Source organism: Periplaneta americana, chromosome 11 (assembly GCF_040183065.1).
Source record: "Periplaneta americana isolate PAMFEO1 chromosome 11, P.americana_PAMFEO1_priV1, whole genome shotgun sequence".
Taxonomy (NCBI): Eukaryota; Metazoa; Arthropoda; class Insecta; order Blattodea; family Blattidae; genus Periplaneta; species Periplaneta americana.
In genome coordinates, this window is record NC_091127.1 from 95,814,007 (window position 1) to 95,835,450 (window position 21,444).

Here is a 21,444-nt window from a genome sequence, read left to right on the forward strand (position 1 = left end):
GTTGAACTGTGATACGAGCTTTGTTCTTCAACAAACACATGATGTCTTAAGGATTATTCTCATTATAGTTGTAGCCCACATAATGTCAGTTAAATGCGGAAATGTTTGTTCTATATTTTGTAAAAACTATGCCTAGCAAAATATGCTAGATCTTTCTTCAGATTTCCAAAAGATAGAGATTGAGAGTAGTCATGTAAATACCAGTAGAATATTACTTTTCTATTACGAGATGATGATAATGATAATGATGATGATGATTATTATTATTATTATTATTACTACTACTACTACTACTACTACTACTACTACTACTACTACTACTACTACTACTACTGCTTCTACTACCGATACTACAGTTATTTGCTTTGTCTTTTAGTTGTGCCATGCTCATATAGGTACTGTAAATAAAAGACAGACGTTAGTTAATGAGGATTAATGGGGCGCGTCAGCTACTATTGCTGTTTGCGTCCTTATCTAAACTTCTTTAAAAACAAAAAACAAACAATATCATAAGCAAAATGCGAGCACTAACTAAAAACACTGTCAACAGTTATAGACGAAACGTTTAAAATTAGAGGGATAGAATATAGCCTATTATGTACAAAAGTCACAAAATATATTCAGATCACTTTTGATTATCGGATTTCAATAACCATAATTCGAAACATTAGGGTTACGTAAAAATAGAGTGTAATAAATTGGAAAATATATCGAAGTTTCAAATCAGTCGTAGGACTGTTAATTTTTAATACTCTGTTTTTAATAACACACTGAAGATAATATTATTCCTTCACTGAATTTAACAGCTCTTTCTTCCGAAAATATGAGTCAAAATCAAAGCACAGTAAAAGAATCGTGAAGGTTCCAAATAAACATATTAGATCTTGTATCGAGGAAGCTGCGGGTTTTCTGATATTAGACAGAAACAACACATCATACTCCTCCATCGTGTAATTAGAAGAGCATTAGCAATGACATATTCTCTGTGTTAACTGAAACAGTTACTAAACTGCATAAATCTACTTTACATTGTTCATATAAAACAGTTTCTTTATAGTTTCTGCGTATATAAAATTGAAAGTCTTTACTTTTTTATCCAAATAGCGTGTCTTGGGATACGTAACATAAAAATGTGAATTATTGATTTTGTGAAGAAAGTGGACTCATGTTTCTTCATAATAAGTGATTCAGGTAGTTATTCGGACAAGTAATTTGCCTAGTCCTATATTTTAAAGGCATTATTAATATTTCACTAAATTAAGATCGTTTTTTTTTACGATGCAAGAAATCCTAAAAGATAAAAACTGGCTCAAGCGGAAATGACAGCTCTGAACACAGCAAGTCCAAATGCAGATTTAATTAAAATTGTTCAAGATGATGAATTTATTAGTCACAAGTGTGCTTAAAAAGAAGGAAATGGGAAAACGATATTCCAGTTGCGATAAAAGTTTTGTCGCAACATTCCATTAATGTTCACATCAAGACGAAAGATTTCTAAGAAGAAAATTATGTTTACCAACAGTTAGATCTCTCAAAAATTGACTTTATGAATTTGGTATACGCCCGGTATAAATCGCACCATTCTACAATTAATTATTAAAAATAAAATCCGATATTGTACCACTGAATGAAAAGGTTGTAACTATTATTGTTGACGATAAAATGTATTTGAAGGAAAATATAACTTACAATGCTAAAACAGACACTTTGAGGGATTCATTGAATTATGAATAGATAGGCATAATCAACAAACTTCAACTGACGTAAAAATTTCAGAAGTGCCATTTGCAAACCAAGCACTGGTTTTCATTATTCGAGGAACGTGCAAAATTTTAAAGCAAACTACGTATAAGTTATTTTCTCTCAAAAGATGCAATGCCTGCAGAAATTTTAAAATCGCACCTGCTTGATGTAAAAGATAAAATACAAGATACAGGCTTCATCCCTAAAGCAGAGACTGTGCCAGTATCTCCACTGACAAATATTTCAGTGTGCAAATAAATTGTTATATCAAAAATAAAATGGATAACCATTAGCTAAGAAACGAAATACGCAATGTATGAAAGTTTCTAAATTCATGCACAACTAAATCATAATTACATTTGAAAATACGAGAATTGTTTCATTTAATTTCTGTTCCAATAACTTTGTAACTTCTCATTAATTTAAAATGTTGTGAACCTTGTGACTCTAAATAAAACTATTGATTTGCATTTTTTATTGACATCAAATGAACACATCTCCGTTTGTCCTCACGTAACCTAGCACGCCGCAAGAGGTGTATAAATAATCCAAGCCGCTAGATAGCAGCACAAGTCAATTTCGCCGCCGCTTGCAATGGTAAACAGGCAAGCTTTCCAGTATTATTGTTATAGAGTATTTGCTTGAAACTTTGTCGTCTACATAGAGGTCCAGTATACAGACCACTATACAGCACTACCAAACAACAATGCGATTTAACTGCAATAACTATGATAATATTTAAAATCCAGCGTCACATAAAATGGCGTTGAATGGACGAAAACAAAGCGTTCTTGATACGCATACATAATGAACAACGATGAAAATTGAAGCCTTACGAACGAAACATAAGCCTTCTTTATATGCATTTCTTATTTATATTTGTTAAATTATAAGATGTATAAACACATTTTTCAAGTTTTTGGTATTTTTGCAAATTTCTTGAGTTAATAACGAATCAAATGAGACATTTCTCATTGTGGTAGATGCTGTAGTTTTCTCAAAATTTTTCGTAAGCAACGAAATTATATAGGCCTATGAAGAGTCCACTACAAAAAGGGAGAATGTTGAATGTATTGCATGTTGCAGGAAATGCAATTTAAACTTTGACATTCCCACTCTTTGTGTGGTATACCAATTCTTCAACACGATGTAGATCTGGAACTATCATCTTTCTTGCAGTGCAACAATATGCATTATATTCTACTCCATTTGATATATAGTACTGAACCTTCATCTCATTTTTCACAAATTTATGACATTCCTTCTTTTTGCAGTGGACTCTTCACATAGGTGACACAACTCAAACTTATTCGATTTAAGTCCCTATTGTGCCTTCCATGAGAATAACTCTTGAAAAAATAGATCATAAATGTTTTCCCGAAATGTTAATACCTATATTTTTACGACAATATTATCTTATTGATGTTTATTTAACATTGGCTTAATATAATTTTTATTTATACGTTTTCAGTTTTTTCGCTGTCGTGAAAAATAATGTTTTTTGAGTTGTCTCACTTTTCGATGTCATGTGCGAATTGTTTTAGAGGACTTGCCATTAGAATTGTTCGGGTTTGAAATCGAAATATGAAATTCTGCGGAGCAACCTTGGTAGCTCAGTTGGCTTACAACGACCATGGACAGCTGCGATAGCGGAGTAGTATTATTTTGTAAAAGAAAACCAACGTTTTGATGGTTTCCCACGGGATTTTCCGTTTCACTCTCGTCCTTACACCAACAAAGTCCATAATTACTCCTACTTTATCATCTATGTTTGGAAAAAGAGGACACTATTTAGTATTTTTGAATGAAGCCAAATCTATCGTCCCCCATGGTGAGAGTTAAACGCTGTTTTTTTTTTCACAGATTGATAGATGGTAGTGATAGTGGATTATAGGTAACTCATAGGCTAGATTTATATCCTAGGAACTGAAGTCTCTGCAATGTAAGACAATTGAAGCACAGTAAGCCTACTGCACATCGATTTGATGACTGGAGAGGAATGTGTGGTGAGGCAGGCAGTACAATGGGCACACAACTCATTCCATAACAGGTTCACAAATAGCCTATTGGGCTAAAGTGTTTAGGAATTCCCCATGCCCCACCTGTCTATAGCACTCTGGAATATACAAATACAGATATTTTTGATAAGCATTTGTCAATCAACCTCTTTATAATATGTATTTACTTGTCATTATGAAAGTATTTCTTAATTAAATAATATCTTGTGAACACATCTTTCAATTAATAAATCACTCTTTTCACAATGTGGTGAGATTTTATATCAAGCCTAAGCTGTATTTACCTATGCATTGTATACGTATGTATACAGTTATGTATTTATTTATGAGTTATTTATTATTTATTATTTATTCACTCACTCACTCACTCACTCACTCACTCACTCACTCACTCACTCACTCACTCACTCACTCACTCACCCACTCACACTCACTCACTCACTCACTAATTTATCCAATTATCTATTTATGTATGTCAGCCATTCCAGGCAAACTGGAAATTCCTATGAAAAAGCCTTTTTCAGAAATAATTGTTTATTATTAGTGCAAGACATAGATAAAGATCTAAAATTAAGTATTCTAGTATTTAATTTTCAAAAGGAATATATTTTCCAAGTTTTATAGATATTGAATCTAAGTGTCTTGGCTGGGTAATAGGTAATCTTTATTTCCCCAAAGTTGCAGCACTTACTCATAGAAAGATCAGCTGTTAGTGTATGTTTTTCAAGAAGCTAATGTTGAATATATTTCTGAGTGTCTGCACTGTTAAATCCAGAGCTCCAGGATCAAGAAACGTTTTACTCTGTGCTGTAGATTCTTTCTTTAATTTATTTTCAGTACTTCGCTTTAATATCAATTAATCTTACAGTTCAAGTCAATATTTTGACTTAGAAATGTCACAGTTGTATTGAAACAGGAAAAATGAAGTACATTAACTCATCTGTAACATTCGTGACAATGTGTGTAACACCTGTGACATGGAAGAAACAACTATAAAATATATACCGGTTATGTTTCTGTGGACTAATTGGATGCCATGAGATTACCATAGTTTGACAGGACACCATGGGAATGAATCTCTTTTTGTTTGAGGCAGAGACCTGAGTAGACGTTTGAGATGGGCAGGGCATGTAGCACCAATGGCCGAATCCAGAAACGCATATAGAGTGTTAGTTGGGAGACCGGAGGGAAAAAGACCTTTAGGAAGATCGAGACGTAGATGGGAGGATAATATTAAAATGGATTTGAGGGAGGTAGGATATGATGATAGAGACTGGATTAATCTTGCACAGGATAGGGACCGATGGCGGAATTATGTGAGGGCGGCAATGAACCTTCGGGTTCCTTAAGAGCCATTTTTAAGTAAGTAAGAGACCTGAGTTTTAGTTTGTGAATAAAGTGCGAAGTGAGTTCACAAATCTTGTAACAGCCGTGACGGAACCTTTTCTTTATTTTCTGAAATAATAAAACATTTTATTCAACAACATTTTTTCTGTAAAATGATACAGATTGATTCTAACAATAAAAGTTGACAAAGTAATTTCGTTCTCAATAGATAGCGTTTGAAAATAGTAAAAATGTACCATCCGTGACAACTGGAGTAGTTGATGCACTCATTTATTAATTTATTTAGGTTTTTTTATTAATTATAATTTTTTGTTTATTAATTTTTATTCGTAATATTCTATTTATTAATATTTATTTGTTAATTCTTTATATACATATATGTTTTAATTCATTATTTATTTATTTCTTGTTTATTTATTTATTGTTGATCTGATCTATTTATATACTGGTACTGTAACTTTAAATTATATACGATCAGCTGTTGGTAAAAATTGGGCTAAACTAAAACTGAAGAATGTTCTTGAAGAATATCCTCCATATTCGAAACTCTGTGAAGTGCAATATGAACTAAATAGAGAATAAGTACACGACTATACTAAATAAAATATATTTTCAATTCGCACCAATAATATCGTGTGACGTCGAAAGAACATTGACTTGCTTGAATGATAATCGAGACAGGTCTATATTTGACAATTTACGAATGTACAGAGTTATACATTGTAACAAAATTAGAGACTCTTATAGTACAACATTCATTTTTATTTAAAATTTATCACCATATTCTACAAAGAAAAGAACGAGGTAAGTCGCTTTCTTAAATGTCTGTTATACCCTATTTGGTTTAGTCACCTAATTATACCGAGTTTTATACTCAAGCATAGCAATACTCTGTAGAAGTATCTGTACTTACCTGAATTTATGTAAACAACACGACTTGTATAATACGTGCCTCAGTTAATTTCATAGGTTCGGTGTCCCAACTTCCGTCTCTACTGTTATTAAAAAACAAAGTAAAATTGTAGCTACTGCCATCTCGAAATTGTTTCACAAACAACATGAGTCCAAGGCTAATGTTTTTATGTAATGAACATGAAAATGGATATGCAAGGTTACCCATTTGAAAAACAGGGACTAACGTTATTTATGCATGAAGACATGCATCTACTACATACGACTGCGGTACAGAACTTAATTCAATTTTGATAAAAATTGGACTCTCATTGTCTTTTTGCAACTATCTCAAATGCAAATCCTGCCATTTGCTGTTTCTATGCCGATAGTGGACCATTGATTTCTTTTGTCGTAAAAAGAACATTTGCATTTTGTGACATGATATCCACTATCAGCAGAGGCAGATATTTCACCAATGACAGTATCCGAATAATTTCCTTTACACATTTCAACAGCAAAGAGTGAGATAAATTTATTGTCATACAATGCAGTATATAAAAATTGTACTAATTGCGACTAAATATTTTGAAGATATAATTTAGTATCATTATTTGTTCTGCACACGAACAAAAGGCCTATGAGTATTTACCTTTAAGTAAGGGAAATGGAAGATCGAGAAATTTTATGATTCTGTGAACTCATATGTTCCTTGTCCACCGACACTGAATCTCGACCGCCTGAATATTCAGGTCATGCATCCCAGCAGACCTAGCAACTGAATCAGGAAGGTACACAGAGCCTCATGCTTTTGGAAGATTCCGTGATTTCTGTGCGATCCTGGATCGACAAATACGTTCCCACTGCAAGGGCAGAATGAGGTTTAAAGCAGCTGATTCAGCAGGCAGATGTGGAGATATGCTGAAGTAGCTACCTTATGATAGAGGTGTTTTTTCATTAATAAACTATTCCTTCTCTGAAATCAAGAGTTCCTGCAGTAACCCAGTTATCTTCGAGAGTGAATAAAGATGTGTGAATAAGTTAACTGAATTGGCTCAACCAAAATATTTTTAGCGAAATATGTTTCCTTCATGGCTTTAATATACGTATAATCAGGAAATAAGAGGTTATTTGACACAGGAATCAATTCACTGACATACTCGTATTTACTTTTAATGCAGGCTAAGTAATACACTAAGTATGAAATATCGGAACACTGAGTTAATTTCTGAATACGAGCGATGATTCAGAATGATATGGACTCGATTATAACTATTAAAATAATTCTAGTTAATAGTACAGTGGAAGCTCTTAAGTTCGACAGAAATCAAGTTCGACATCCTATAGTTTGACTGCTTACGTAGGAGAATTAGACACCCCCCTATACGGGCACTAAGAAATGGGGTTGCCATTTGAATGGAAATTGGTCCTGTGTCTTGTAGTGATACTTTTGTTAAAGGAAAACAGAATATTTTATTGATTAGGACATTCATATTGATCACAGATTTTAAATTATTGAACTGTTCTTTTTATATTTGAAAATTGAGCCGTTTGTGAAACGGAACTGTCGAAACCCACTGTGGTACTAGAAACGTATACACAAGTCTCGGGGCGGGCAGGAAATGGAAGTACAGTACTGTATTCGTTGATGGATAAAGAATAAGAATTTGTATTTATTTCAGCTGCCACACTCACTACCCTTATTGGACAGAACTTTCAATTCTGTTCTGTCGAACTTAGAAGAGTCCACTGTATATCCATAGCGAAAATCAATGCATTCAACCCAACACTTAAGTCAGTTCAGTCAATCATTCATTCATTCATTCATTCATTGCTGGGTAACTTTCGGTGCTGGACCCCGGAATTATCATCTTATTTATTTATTTATTTATTTATTTATTTATTTATTCATTTATTTATTTATTTACTTGTTTATTTATTTATTTATTTATTTAACTTGGTAGAGATAAGGCCATCAGGCCTTCTCTTGCCCTCTACCAGGGGATTACAATTACAATATTAAGAACTACAATATTCATTTCATTCAGACGCTAAATAACCTAGATTTTGATACAGCGTCGTAATATAACCAAATAAAATTAAAATTAAATTCATTCATTCGTTCATTCAATGTCTTGTGTCGAAGGGCAGATCTTTCACTGCAAACCCAGCATTCTCCAATCTTTCCTATTTTCCGTCTTCCTCTTAGTCTCCGCATATGATCCATGTACCTTAACGTTCTCTATAATCTGATATCGTCTTCTGTCCTGAAATTTTCTTCTGTTCACCATTTCTTGCAGTGCATCCTTCATTAGTCAATATCTTCTTAGCCAATAACCCAGCCAATTCCTTCCTCTCTTCCTGATCAGTTTCAGTGTTACTCTTTCTTCACCCACTCTTCCTTCACTAAAATAATAAAATGAAAAGCAGACACATCATAGCCAAGCCCAGAATCTTCAGTGCCTTTGCTAACCGGCCATTGATAATACTCTGCCATATCTCTGGTCCAAGGGCTAACGCGTCTTTTTCCTTCCAGACAATCCAGGTTGAAACCCAATCAGATAATGATGGAATTTGAAGTAGAAAAACGAGACTTTATTCTCGGGGTACCCCCGTTTCCATATAATAATAATTTCATCAAGTCTTCACCATTCCTTCATTACAGAAATAAAAACTTGGCTGGGGTGAAGTCTTGTGAGTACCATGGATTCCGGTACTGATAGCTTATAGCAAGGCCTTGGAACTCTGGGCTCTGGGGCTTACCTGATATTCGTCTGAAGATGGGACCTGCTCTGTTAGGGCTGAGCCCACCTGTCAGCATCAGATTTGCGTTTGCCATTCGAGCCACCTGTCATATTTGGACAATCATCACATAATATAAGGCGCACAATGGGCCAATGTAAGCGAAAGTACTAGGATCCATGCCGGGTGGAGCCCTCGAAAATCCAGCCCAAACAATTGATAATATTGATATTGAAGTTTACATTCTGAATATTAATAGTTGGAAGAAGAGCAGTTTGATTTCAGGAAGAGAAAAGGTACAACAGACGCAATTGGACTGCTACGGACAATCGGCGAAAGATACCTAGAGAAGAATAAAGAAGTGTATGTAGTATTTGTGGATATAGAAAAGGCTTTTAACAGAGTGGATTGGAATAAAGTGATAGGGATCCTAAAGAAAATTGGTGTGAATTGGAAAGACTGTTCAGTAATCTTTATATGAAACAACGAGTCAAAGTCAGGATAAGAGAAGAAATGTCAGAAGGGAGTGAAATTGGGAGAGGAGTATGTCAAGGATGTCCTTTATCACCTACCCTGTTCAACATCTACTTTGAGGATTTAGTAAAGAACTGTTTTCATAACATGGAGGGAGTAATAGTAGGAGGAGGAAGAATAAAGTGCATAAGATTTGTTAATGATATGGCGTTGTTAGCAGAAGAGGAAATGATACTAAAGGATGTGTTACTGGTGCTAAGTGACAGCAGTGAGCAGTATGGGATAAAAATAAATGCAAATAAAACGATGAGCATGGTCATAGGAAGAAAAATACAGAAAATAAGCTTGCGAATTTTAAAAGAGGCAATAGAGCAAGTGGACAGTTTCAAATACTTGGGATGTAATATAAGCAGTAACATGAGCTGCTGTCAGGAAGTCAAAAGGAGGATAACAATGGCCTAGGAAGCTTTTAATAGAAAAAGGAGCATCTTATGCGGACATCTGGAAAAAGAACTAAGGAAGAGACTAGTGAAGTGCTTTGTGTGGAGTGTGGTATTGTGTGGGAACAGGAACATGGACATTACGACGAAGTGAAGAGAAGCGAATAGAAGAATTTGAAATGTGGATATGGAAAAGAATGGAACGTGTGAAGTGGAGAGACAGAATAAGAAATGAAGCTGTGTTGAAAGAGTGTGAGAGGTGTTGAAACTGATCAGGAAGAGAAAAATAAATTTGTTGGGTCACTGGCTGAGAAGAAACTGCATACTGTAGGATGCACTGGAAGGAATGGTGAACGGAAGAAGAGTTCGGGGTAGAAGAAAATATCAGGTGTTAGACGACATAGCCTATATAGGTCATATGAGGAAACAAAGAGGAAGGCAGAAATTAGGAAAATTTGGAGAAAGCTGGGTTTGCAGTGAAAGACCTGCCCTCGGGCAGAACTCTAAATGAATGAATGAATTAGTACAATATTTTTATACATTACATTATATGCCAATAAATTTATCTCACTCTTTGCTCCTGAAATATACAGAGAAAATTATTCGGATACTTTCATTGGTAAAATTTCTGCCTGTGTTAATACTGCATATGAATGGTGAATTTGGAAATCGACTTAAGTCCACATTTTGGGAGTATTGAGTTAAGAGCATGATTATGTTACTGTGTGCAAGGGACATCGTTTAGTAGCAGAAGTAACGGTCAGCGTGTCTGGCCGCGAAACCAGGTGGCCCGGGTTCGAATCCCGGTCGGGACAAGTTACCTGGTTGAAGTTTTTCCCGGGGTTTTCCTTCAACCCAATACCAGCAAATGCTGGGTAACTTTCGGTGCTGGACCCCGGACTCATTTCACCGGCATTATCATCTTGATTTCATTCAGAAGCTAAATAACCTAGATGTTGATGCAGCGTCGTAAAATAACCCAATAGAATAAATTTAAAATTTAGTAGCAGAGTGACTTTAATCGACGACCTTTGTATCGTTTTTGTTGGCAGCAGGATGTTTGATTAAGGGGTAAAACGACTTTAGTCCTGGACTGTTGTTTTGCCTGTCAAGTACTGAAAAAATTACATAGTATGTCATTTTAATCATACAATCAGCTGACAAAATATTTTTTGCCTGTTGTAATTGGTAATTCTTTAGTTGAGAAAATTTATGACGTATGAAGAACAGAGGATGAAAGTGAAAAGCAATATGCTCAGTAATCGTGCTAAACTTGTAGCTGAAGTAAAAAGTATTGCAAAATGGACCCAAGTTAAGCATCGAGAGAGAGGAATTTCTTTCTGTCACATTTGACTACATGAAAAATGTATGCTTACCTAAACACCAGTTCAGGATATGTACTACTATTGCCAGCTTACCGTCCCAGCTTGCTCTGTGCACAACATGAAAACTAGTGAAATGTGCTTTTGTGTCTACCATGAGGCACAGGTCAAGAAAAGTCTTAATGAGGTATGTAATTTTCTCCTGCACATTACTTCAATAACTGTGTCCCTTCCGGTATATTAAAGAACTATGGTTGTTTTGCGACAGTTGTCTGGGACGAAATAAAAACAACACACTAATCAACTTCTTAATAGCAATAAGTTCTCAGAAGCATTTCTTCAACATCATACTCTTCTCCATCAGAGGTCTGCGCTCTTGTGATTAACAAATTGTTCAAAATAATGTTATTCAACAATTGCAATAAGATTATTTTATGATTTTGGTATAAATACATTTAGTTAATAGTACATTATGCAACAAGCCTATAATGGTAGTAATTAAGACGCAAGTATGTTTGTTTATGAAACGAGCGCAAGCGAGTTTCATAATTTTTATACGAGCGTTTTAATTACCAATATAGGCAAGTTTCATACGACTTTTTATGCTCGACCATATTTCTAACTTGAAATTATTCAAAATTAGATATTCTTATGGTTATGTGCGAACTGACCTGAATTGTGAGATGTGCGCAGACGCGAAAGTATTGATTTTTTCCGAGGCCGAATGTCACTGACCTTGACAGAGAATAAGAACCTGGAAATTGATTTAGAATTGAAAAACGAGATTACAAATTGAATTTATTTGAATATTATTTACAATTAACGCTAATTATTATAGTAACAGAACATAACCTTCTGCGACAGTATTGGATTTCCAGCCTCCGTGACTTTTCGCTAATTGTCTTTCGAGTGCATATCCGACAATAATCGATACTTGCGGTTTTATAACGGTACAAACCTGACTCGTCATTGGCTGAACACCTGAACTTTAATGAATAGGTGTACTTTGATGACATGCATTAAAGGACTGCTACCAGGTGTATAATTACTACATTTCAGCATGGTCGACCATAAACATGTTTATGTGTCAGGAACCTAATAATTATGATGCAGGATTGAAGTTAATTTGCAGAACAACTTAAGTCCTGAAGATAATTGATTTTTTTACATCCTGAAGTAAAGTACAAAAGCAGGAATTTTTATACTAAAATTATTTATCTTACATATCTCTCACATATAAAAATTATATTGTAACAATATATGGTTCAGCGAGGCCAAAAACAGTTTTCTTTAATTTTATCAAAACTACTTCTAGGGACTTAAGTCGTTTTGCAAATTCACCATTCATATTATGTCTCAAAACATAAATGCTCTTTTTACGACAAAATAAATTAATGGTCCACTATCATCACAGAAACGACAAACGGTACGGTTTTCATATTCATTAAGTATTCAAAATTAAACTGATTCCGAATTTTCTCTTGCTGGGTTTTCTTTCTTTCTTCTATACTCTGACTGATTTCTCATTTTATTCGATGTACACACCATTGTTTATAAAGGAGAACGATTCATACGATCGTACACTGGACGGTTTGGGGACAACTGGCCACAGAAAATTGGCCACAGAGGCAACTCGCCACATAATTGAAATTCATATCAAAGACAATTCGCCACATAATTGAAATTCGTATCAAAGACTATTATTAGCCACACATTAAAATTGAAGGCAATACTCAAATTCGCAACAATTTATAATATATTTCCATGGTAACACAAGACAAATCCAGAAGCTGTAAACTAATTAGGAACTATGGCGGAAGAAATTCGCTTCACAAAATCAGAAAGAGGTTCTGACAAATTAATATACCTTGGCTACATGTACACGAGACTTAGAGAAAATAAGAATGGAGTTGTCTGGCACTGTGACATGCGTGGCGGGTGTAATGCAACAGTCACGTTATCAGAAGAAGGAAGCAGTGTCGTCAAAGAACCATCTGAATACAATAATCATTCTGCAGATTCTGCAGACTGGGGAAGGATTAAGGCAAAGGAATGTGTAGAGAATATGAAGGCAAGAGCGGGGACTTCCCGAGAACCAACGTCTGTCATTATTCAAAATGAGTTACAGCGTATTGCAAGACAAGCCAATGTGAATCTACCGAAGAAACCATCTATTAAAAAAACTGTGCGCCGTGCCAGGAAACTGCACCTACCACCTGAACCAAGGAATGTTGACGAACTGAACGTTATAGTCGACAGATACGCTAAGACCGTACAAAGAGGAAGGTGGTTGTTGTATTTTAAACCGGAGGACAACGTGAAACTTATCATATTTGCCACTAATTCGCATTTAAACAATTTGTTACGGTCCCATTTTCGGATAATGGGTGGTGTGGCAAATTGTCTATTTGTGGCAATTTGTTTATTTGTGGCAAAGTGTCTATCTGTGGCGAATTGTCCCTATTTACAATTTTCTGTGGCCAATTGTCCCAGTTACCAATTTTCTGTGGCCAATTGTCTGGAACCGACACTAGACATGTAACAAATGCGAACCATCCTGGCTATGAGATCTCCAAGGCGCAGTGCCAACGCTGAGGCAATACTGGACAATCGCAAGACAACGGACACACTCCCAGACTCATAGAAGAAGGATAAATATATCTTCCTTTTTCGCAAGCGCGGAATTGTAACTCAACTGCTTCGTTGTGAAGCGCACGCGCTATCCTCATAGCAACGAGTATGTAAAAGGTACATTCGCTTTCTTAATAAATTAGGAGTTTAACTTGGAAATAAGCTTATTAGTGAGAGTATGATTTTCGATTAGTGAAATTTTCAAAAGATATCATGAGTAATGAATGAATGAATGAATGAATGAATGAATGAATATATATATATATATATATATATATATATATATAAATTAATAAATGGATAATAAATAAATAAATCGATAAATTGGTAAATAAGTCTATGATTAAATAAACAAATCAATCGATAAATAAGTAAATAAATGGATAAATATATAGATAAACACATGCATATATAAATAAATAAATATATATTGTGACAGCGACGTGAGATTCGAACTCACGACCAGCGTCCCACAAGAAAGCAGATCGCGCGGGCTTCACGGAGCACTGAGGGACGGCGCGCGGCGAGAGGGGAAAGGGCCTACCCGACGAGGGAGAGTGCGCGCGCGCAACTGCTGCATACGGAAAAGGGGGGTCGGACCCTCCCGACTCTTCGAGAAGTGCGTCGAAGTGGAGATATCCAGATAATTCTCTGCACACCTGTAGAAATTTCTCGCAACTATGATTTCGCTATAAAAGAAGAAACGCCAGCGAACTCGAGCAGTTTTCAGTTGATTAGTCAGCCAGTCAGTGAGAAAGCCAGAGCAAGCAAGCCAGTCTTGTGTACCGGAGTTCGACTCGAATGTGCGTCCGCAACTGTATCAGCATCCGAAGGCCTGAGTTCGAGTGCAGTGGACCGCAGTTGGAGGGACCTGAGTTCGAGTGCAGTGGACCGCAGTTGGAGGGACCTGAGTTCGAGTACAGTGAACTGTCTCTGAAGGTCTGTGGTTCGAGATACTGTGAACTCGAGTGACTGAGCTAGAAGAACTGTGAACTGAGAACTGATAGTTCTGATTTGTAAATAGTGCTTTGTAAATATTAGTTAAGATTAACAGTTCATTGTTGTTCGTACTAGTCCAAGTAAATTGTCATTGTCGTCGGTGGAGTGCTATAACGAATACTGTGTTGAGTGAAAATCCAATTGTTGACGGGAGCGTTTAAGGCGAATTGTAGAAAAGAATTATTGTTGTGACGAATAAATTACATTGTTGTTACTAATAAAATTCACATTGGTGTCAGAATCGGGACATTATCGACAATGGAGAACCTACAGCAGATCCTGCAAGCCATCGCAGAAATGAAAGCAGACATGAACAAACACATCAGTGAGTTGAAGAATGACATAAGTGAAGTGAAAACGGAGATGAAAAGTGACATAAGTGAAGTGAAAGGCGACATAAGCGGAGTAAAAGATGACGTCACTACGCAAATAGAAAGCGTTTCAGCCCACGTAGATGGAATTGTCGCCATCGTGAAAGATGAACTCAAAGCCGATCTTGACAACCTAAACAAGAATTTTACAACTATAAACGAGACAGTAACCGAATTGAGAAAGGAGGTAGATCATTTCGACGGCAAAATCCGCGATCTCGATCGTCGTCAAGAGCAGACGAGCGAGTTGCTGGACAAGACGAGTGAGGTGATGGACAAACACGCCGAGGAAAACAAGCACATACTCAAGTTGATGGACCGACATGCTGAAGAAAACAAGCACATCCTCGCGTTGGTGGATCGCCAGGCTAGAGAACAGAAACAGATAGTTGCCGAGGAGGTTCGACGGGCCATGCAAGAAGCGGCCACAGAGTTTAGGACTCCAAATAGTGGCCCTGCGGAACCATCGCCTTCAGCCAGACATTACAACGTCAAGACGCCGAAGTTCGACGGCACGACGTCTTGGGCGATATTCCGTTGCCAGTTCGAGGCCATCGCAGAGCACAATGGGTGGACGCCAGTAGAGAAAACCACTCAGCTGCTGGCCGCGCTTCAGGGACAGGCGTCGGAGATTCTTCACAGCGTTCCAGAAGATGGGACAGCCGCTGAGATAATGGCGGCCCTGTAGGGACGTTATGGTGACCATCAACTTGCGGCAGCATTCAGGACCCAACTAAAAACGAGGGTCAAACAGTCAGGCGAGTCCCTACAAGAATTTGCGATGGCAGTGGAACAACTGGCCCATAAGGTGCTCAGGGGCCTACCTAATGACTTCATCGCTGGAGAGGCGGCCTACACCTTCGGCAGCGTAGTTCGAGACCCCGAAATAAGACAACAGCTACTCTTGGCAGAGCATCGCACCATCAACGCAGCTCTGGCAGCGGCCCTCAGGATGGAGGCAGCAAAGTTGACGGCGAACGTCTCGACGTCACACTGGATTAGGAGCGTCGCGGCGGCCGACGTCGAGGAGCGTCAACCGAAGTCACCCGAGCGCCGAAGACGAGGAGTGCCTACCTGCTGGTCCTGCGGCGAACCTTGACACCTGAGGAGGGACTGTGACCGATCTGGTCACAAACAGGAAAGCTAAAAGGGGCCGATGCGATGAGGGGCACGTCGGCGCCGTCATCACCATCCCCTCGGCTGATCTTGAAGACGGTTAACAGAAGATGCGACGATGGGCTGATTGCTGACGGATGGATAAGAGGCCGCCCATGCAGAGTACTGGTAGACACCGGGGCGTCGCTCACTATCGCCAGACCGGAAGTTGTGCGTGGCCTACCTGGGAGGACGCCGCTGCGCCGGTATGAGCTACGTACTGCCTAGGGCGAGAGCCTGCCCATCCAGAAAGAGGTTTTCCTGGATCTGACATTGGGAAAGAGGAGACTGGAGATGTGGGTGTTCGTCGCCAACATCACTGAAGACGTCATCCTGGGACTCGACGCCATGCGGATCTTCGATGCAACGGTGGACGTCCGGCGCCGTATCCTCCGTTTTGGTCAGGATGAAGTGTTCCTGAGGGACGTCGAAGACCAACCAATGCCCAGCAGACTCACCTTGAAGAATCAAGTGACAATCCCAGCAGGATGCGAGATGGTGGTGACGGCAAGACTGGACGGACAACCTAAGAGAAACCTGCTCCTCGATTCGCAAACAACTCCGATAGATGGGGTTTATGTAGCCAGATCCCTACTCCCGAAGCAGAAGGTGGTACCGGTGAGGGTCCTGAATGTCACCAATTGGGACAAGGGGGTGCCTAGTGGAAATGTACTAGGTAGTGTCGAGCCAGTGGTGTCTGTGACGTCTCTGGCAGATAACGAGGAGTGTCACCGAACACGTCCAGATCTAGACCCATCACTGAAAGAGCTGGCTCGAGAATTGGCGGAGAATTTAAACAAAAGAGAAAGAAGACAAGTCCACGATCTACTGACAGAATTTCAAGACGTGTTCAGTCTGTCTGAAAACGACTACGGGAGAACGGAGAAAGTTCAGCACCGCATCGACACCGGAAATGCTCGCCTAATCAGACAACCTCCTCGACGCGTCCCTCTAGCTAAACAGAAGGAGATTGACAGCCAACTGGAGGACATGAAAGCAAGAGGGGTCATCGAGGAATCCGACAGCCCTTGGTCATCACCTGTGGTGCTGGTGAAGAAGAAGAATGGGGACCTGCGTTTCTGCGTGGACTACAGAAAACTGAATGACGTCACCAAGAAGGACTGCTTTCCCCTTCCACGAAATGACGACACCTTGGACACCCTGGCCGGAGCAGAGTGGTTCTCGCCGTTGGATCTCAAGTCAGGATACTGGCAGGTGGCGCTACATCCTGAGGACAAGGAGGAAACTGCATTCTCTACAGGCCAGGGACTATGGCAGTTCACCGTTATGCCGTTCGGCCTCTGCAACGCCCCGGCTACATTCCAGAGACTAATGGAGTCCGTAATGAGAGGCCTTACATACGACACCTGTTTGCTGTACATTGATGACGTCATCGTAGTGGGCAAGACTTTCGGCGAACAGCTGTTGAACCTGAGGAAAGTGTTCGAGAGACTGCGACAAGCCAGACTGAAATTGAACCTGAAGAAATGTCATCTATTCCAGAAGAAGGTCAACTACTTGGGACACGTAGTAGGGACCAACGGAGTGGCCACGGACCCGGAGAAGCTACAAGCCGTCAAGGGATGGCCGAGACCGAGGGACAAGCAGGAGCTGCGCCGCTTTCTCGGCCTCTGCACTTATTACAGATGGTTCGTAGCTGGGTACGCCAACATCGCTAAGCCTCTAACCCAGCAGACCGAGGAGAAACGACAATTCCAGTGGACAGACAAGGCGGAGTCATCCTTCCAGTCGCTGCAAGAGGCGCTCTGCACTGCTCCTGTACTGGGATATCCCATCCCTGGAAGGAAGTTCACGCTCGACACGGACGCTACCAACGTAGGCATCGGCGGAGTACTCTCTCAGGAACAGGACGGGCAAGAGAGGGTGATTGCCTACTTCGGCCGAACACTATCCAAGGCTGAGAGAAACTACTGTGTGACACGTAGAGAACTTCTTGCCATTGTGGAAGCCCTGAAGCACTTCCACAAATATTTGTATGGCCAGGAATTCCATCTGAGGAGAGACCATTCTGCACTCACCTGGCTATTGGGCTTCAAGAATCTGGAGGGGCAGACCGCCCTTTGGGTTCACCGTCTGCAGGAGTACAACTTCACCTCCGAACACCGACAAGGGAAGACACATTCCAACGCTGATGCCTTATCACGACGCCCGTGCCCGGATGGCTGCAAACACTGCCTGAAAGTAGAAGAGCGGGATGGCGCCCACGCAGTCCGAGCAATTGCCGCCCAGCCGAGCCCAGGATGGTATAACGCCGTCATAAGGAGGGACCAGCTGGAGGACCCAAACATTGGAGAGCTACTGCTTGATGTGGAGTCCGGCCAGAGACCAGTATGGACCGATATCGCCAACCGTAGCACCACTTACAAGAGCTACTGGGCCCAGTGGGAATTCTTCACTGTCAAGAACGGTATCCTGAAGAGGATTTGGGAGTCGGCCGATGGAAGGACCCGTATAGAACAACTTGTCCTGCCCAGGAGCAAGGTGAAGGAAGTGCTGGAAGAGATTAATGCCGGAGTGACTGGAGGTCACTTGGGAGCCAACAAGACACTGGACAAGTTAAGGCAGAGGTTCTATTGGTTGCATCAGAGAACGGACACGGAACAATGGTGCCGAAGATGCGACACCTGTGCAGCCAGTCGGGGACCAAGGACACGCAGCAGGGGAGCCATGCAGCAGTACAACGTGGGAGCTCCTTTTGAGAGGATCGCCATCGACGTTGCTGGACCGTTCCCGGTCACGGATCGCGGGAATCGCTACCTGCTATTCGCCATGGATTACTTCACAAAATGGCCAGAAGTGTACGCGATTCCGAATCAAGAGGCTTCAACAGAGGCCGACGCGCTGCTTGACGACTTCATCTGCAGATTCGGGGTGCCCCGGGAATTGCATAGCGATCAGGGGCGCAACTTCGAATCCAACCGGATGGGAGAATTCCTCGTGCGTCTGGGGGTGCATAAAACCAGGACCACTCCCCTCCACCCACAGTCTGATGGTATGGTGGAACGCTACGTCAAAACCTTGGAAGAGCATCTGCGGAAGGTGGTGTCCAACCATCAACGAGACTGGGATGCCAGAGTCCCACTGTTCCTCTTGGCCTACAGAGCTTCGGTCCACGATACAACAAGGATGACACCGGCAAACATGGTCTTCGGGAGAGAGCTGTGCCTGCCCTGTGATCTGCTGTTTGGCACGCCAGCCAGCGCCGACCAGCCAGCGACTGACTATGTGGCAGAACTCACCGAGAAGTTGAATGGAGTTCAGCAACTGGCCAGAGAGCACCTCAAGATGGCCAGCGACAGGATGAATGTGCGCTACGACAGTTTAGCCAACTCTGCAGGATTCCAGGAGGGCGACCTGGTGTGGCTGTATCGACCTACCAGGACCAAAGGGAAATCACCAAAGCTGCAGCGTGCCTGGGATGGACCATACCGCGTGGTGACCCGGATCAACGACGTGGTGTACCGCATCCAGCGACAACCTCGAGGGAAGATGATGGTGGTGCATCTGGACCGATTAGCAGCCTACCAAGGGACTGCCCGAGACGAGCAGTCCTAAGGAGGGAGCAATGTGACAGCGACGTGAGATTCGAACTCACGACCAGCGTCCCACAAGAAAGCAGATCGCGCGGGCTTCACGGAGCACTGAGGGACGGCGCGCGGCGAGAGGGGAAAGGGCCTACCCGACGAGGGAGAGTGCGCGCGCGCAACTGCTGCATACGGAAAAGGGGGGTCGGACCCTCCCGACTCTTCGAGAAGTGCGTCGAAGTGGAGATATCCAGATAATTCTCTGCACACCTGTAGAAATTTCTCGCAACTATGATTTCGCTATAAAAGAAGAAACGCCAGCGAACTCGAGCAGTTTTCAGTTGATTAGTCAGCCAGTCAGTGGGAAAGCCAGAGCAAGCAAGCCAGTCTTGTGTACCGGAGTTCGACTCGAGTGTGCGTCCGCAACTGTATCAGCATCCGAAGGCCTGAGTTCGAGTGCAGTGGACCGCAGTTGGAGGGACCTGAGTTCGAGTGCAGTGGACCGCAGTTGGAGGGACCTGAGTTCGAGTACAGTGAACTGTCTCTGAAGGTCTGTGGTTCGAGATACTGTGAACTCGAGTGACTGAGCTAGAAGAACTGTGAACTGAGAACTGATAGTTCTGATTTGTAAATAGTGCTTTGTAAATATTAGTTAAGATTAACAGTTCATTGTTGTCCGTACTAGTCCAAGTAAATTGTCATTGTCGTCGGTGTAATGCTATAACGAATACTGTGTTGAGTGAAAATCCAATTGTTGACGGGAGCGTTTAAGGCGAATTGTAGAAAAGAATTATTGTTGTGACGAATAAATTACATTGTTGTTACTAATAAAATTCACAATATATATATATATATATATATATATATATATATATATATATATATATATATATATATTACAATAAATAAATAAATAAATACAAAATACACAGGTAAATTTGGTCAAATATAAAATCCTGACACATTAAAAAATCCTAACTTATTAAAAAAAAAGATTTGATAACAAAATATTTAATTAAGAAATGCTTTTATATGGGCAAGTAAATACGTGTAAAAGGGTTCACTGAGAAATACTTATCAAAAAATATATATTTTTTCATGATGAATAGTGTTATAAACAGTTGGAAGAGGACACATTGTTAACTATTTATAGCCAAATAGGCTTTTTCTGTACGTGTTATGGAATGAGTTGCGTGCCGATTGTATTGCCCGAGTAGGCCAGCATGACCATTCGTCACGTCACACATTCCTCTCCAGCCATCTAATGCATGTGCAGTATTTTATTTATTCTCCAGTTGGTGGCATAACTCAATGGCAGATAATTCGACCACAGATCGAGAGCTGGGTACCTCTCTTTCTTTTTAATTACATCTAATTCTTAATTGTTTCATAATTAAAATAGTTTTTGGAACAATTAATTTAACTTAGGGGAAAGTAGCCATCAATGGACCACCTAACGATTTCTTATTATATCTAACAAAAGCAATGCCTTAAAATTCCATTCATGGGCTTGAAAATTTATATTACTAATAAGGAATGATAAGATACATTTTCAGGACTACATTCTATTTATACCTGTTTAAAGAATAGCTCATTTAAAATTCGGCTATTGGTTCAATGAAAGTGACAGGTTTCCCAAGAATGGACCAAAAGAAAAAATTTGAAAATATCTCAAAATAATGTCTACAAATGATAAATAATAATGAAAAAACATAGATTCGATTAATGGATGTTGAACTTACTTCTAATCCCATTGTAATCGTATT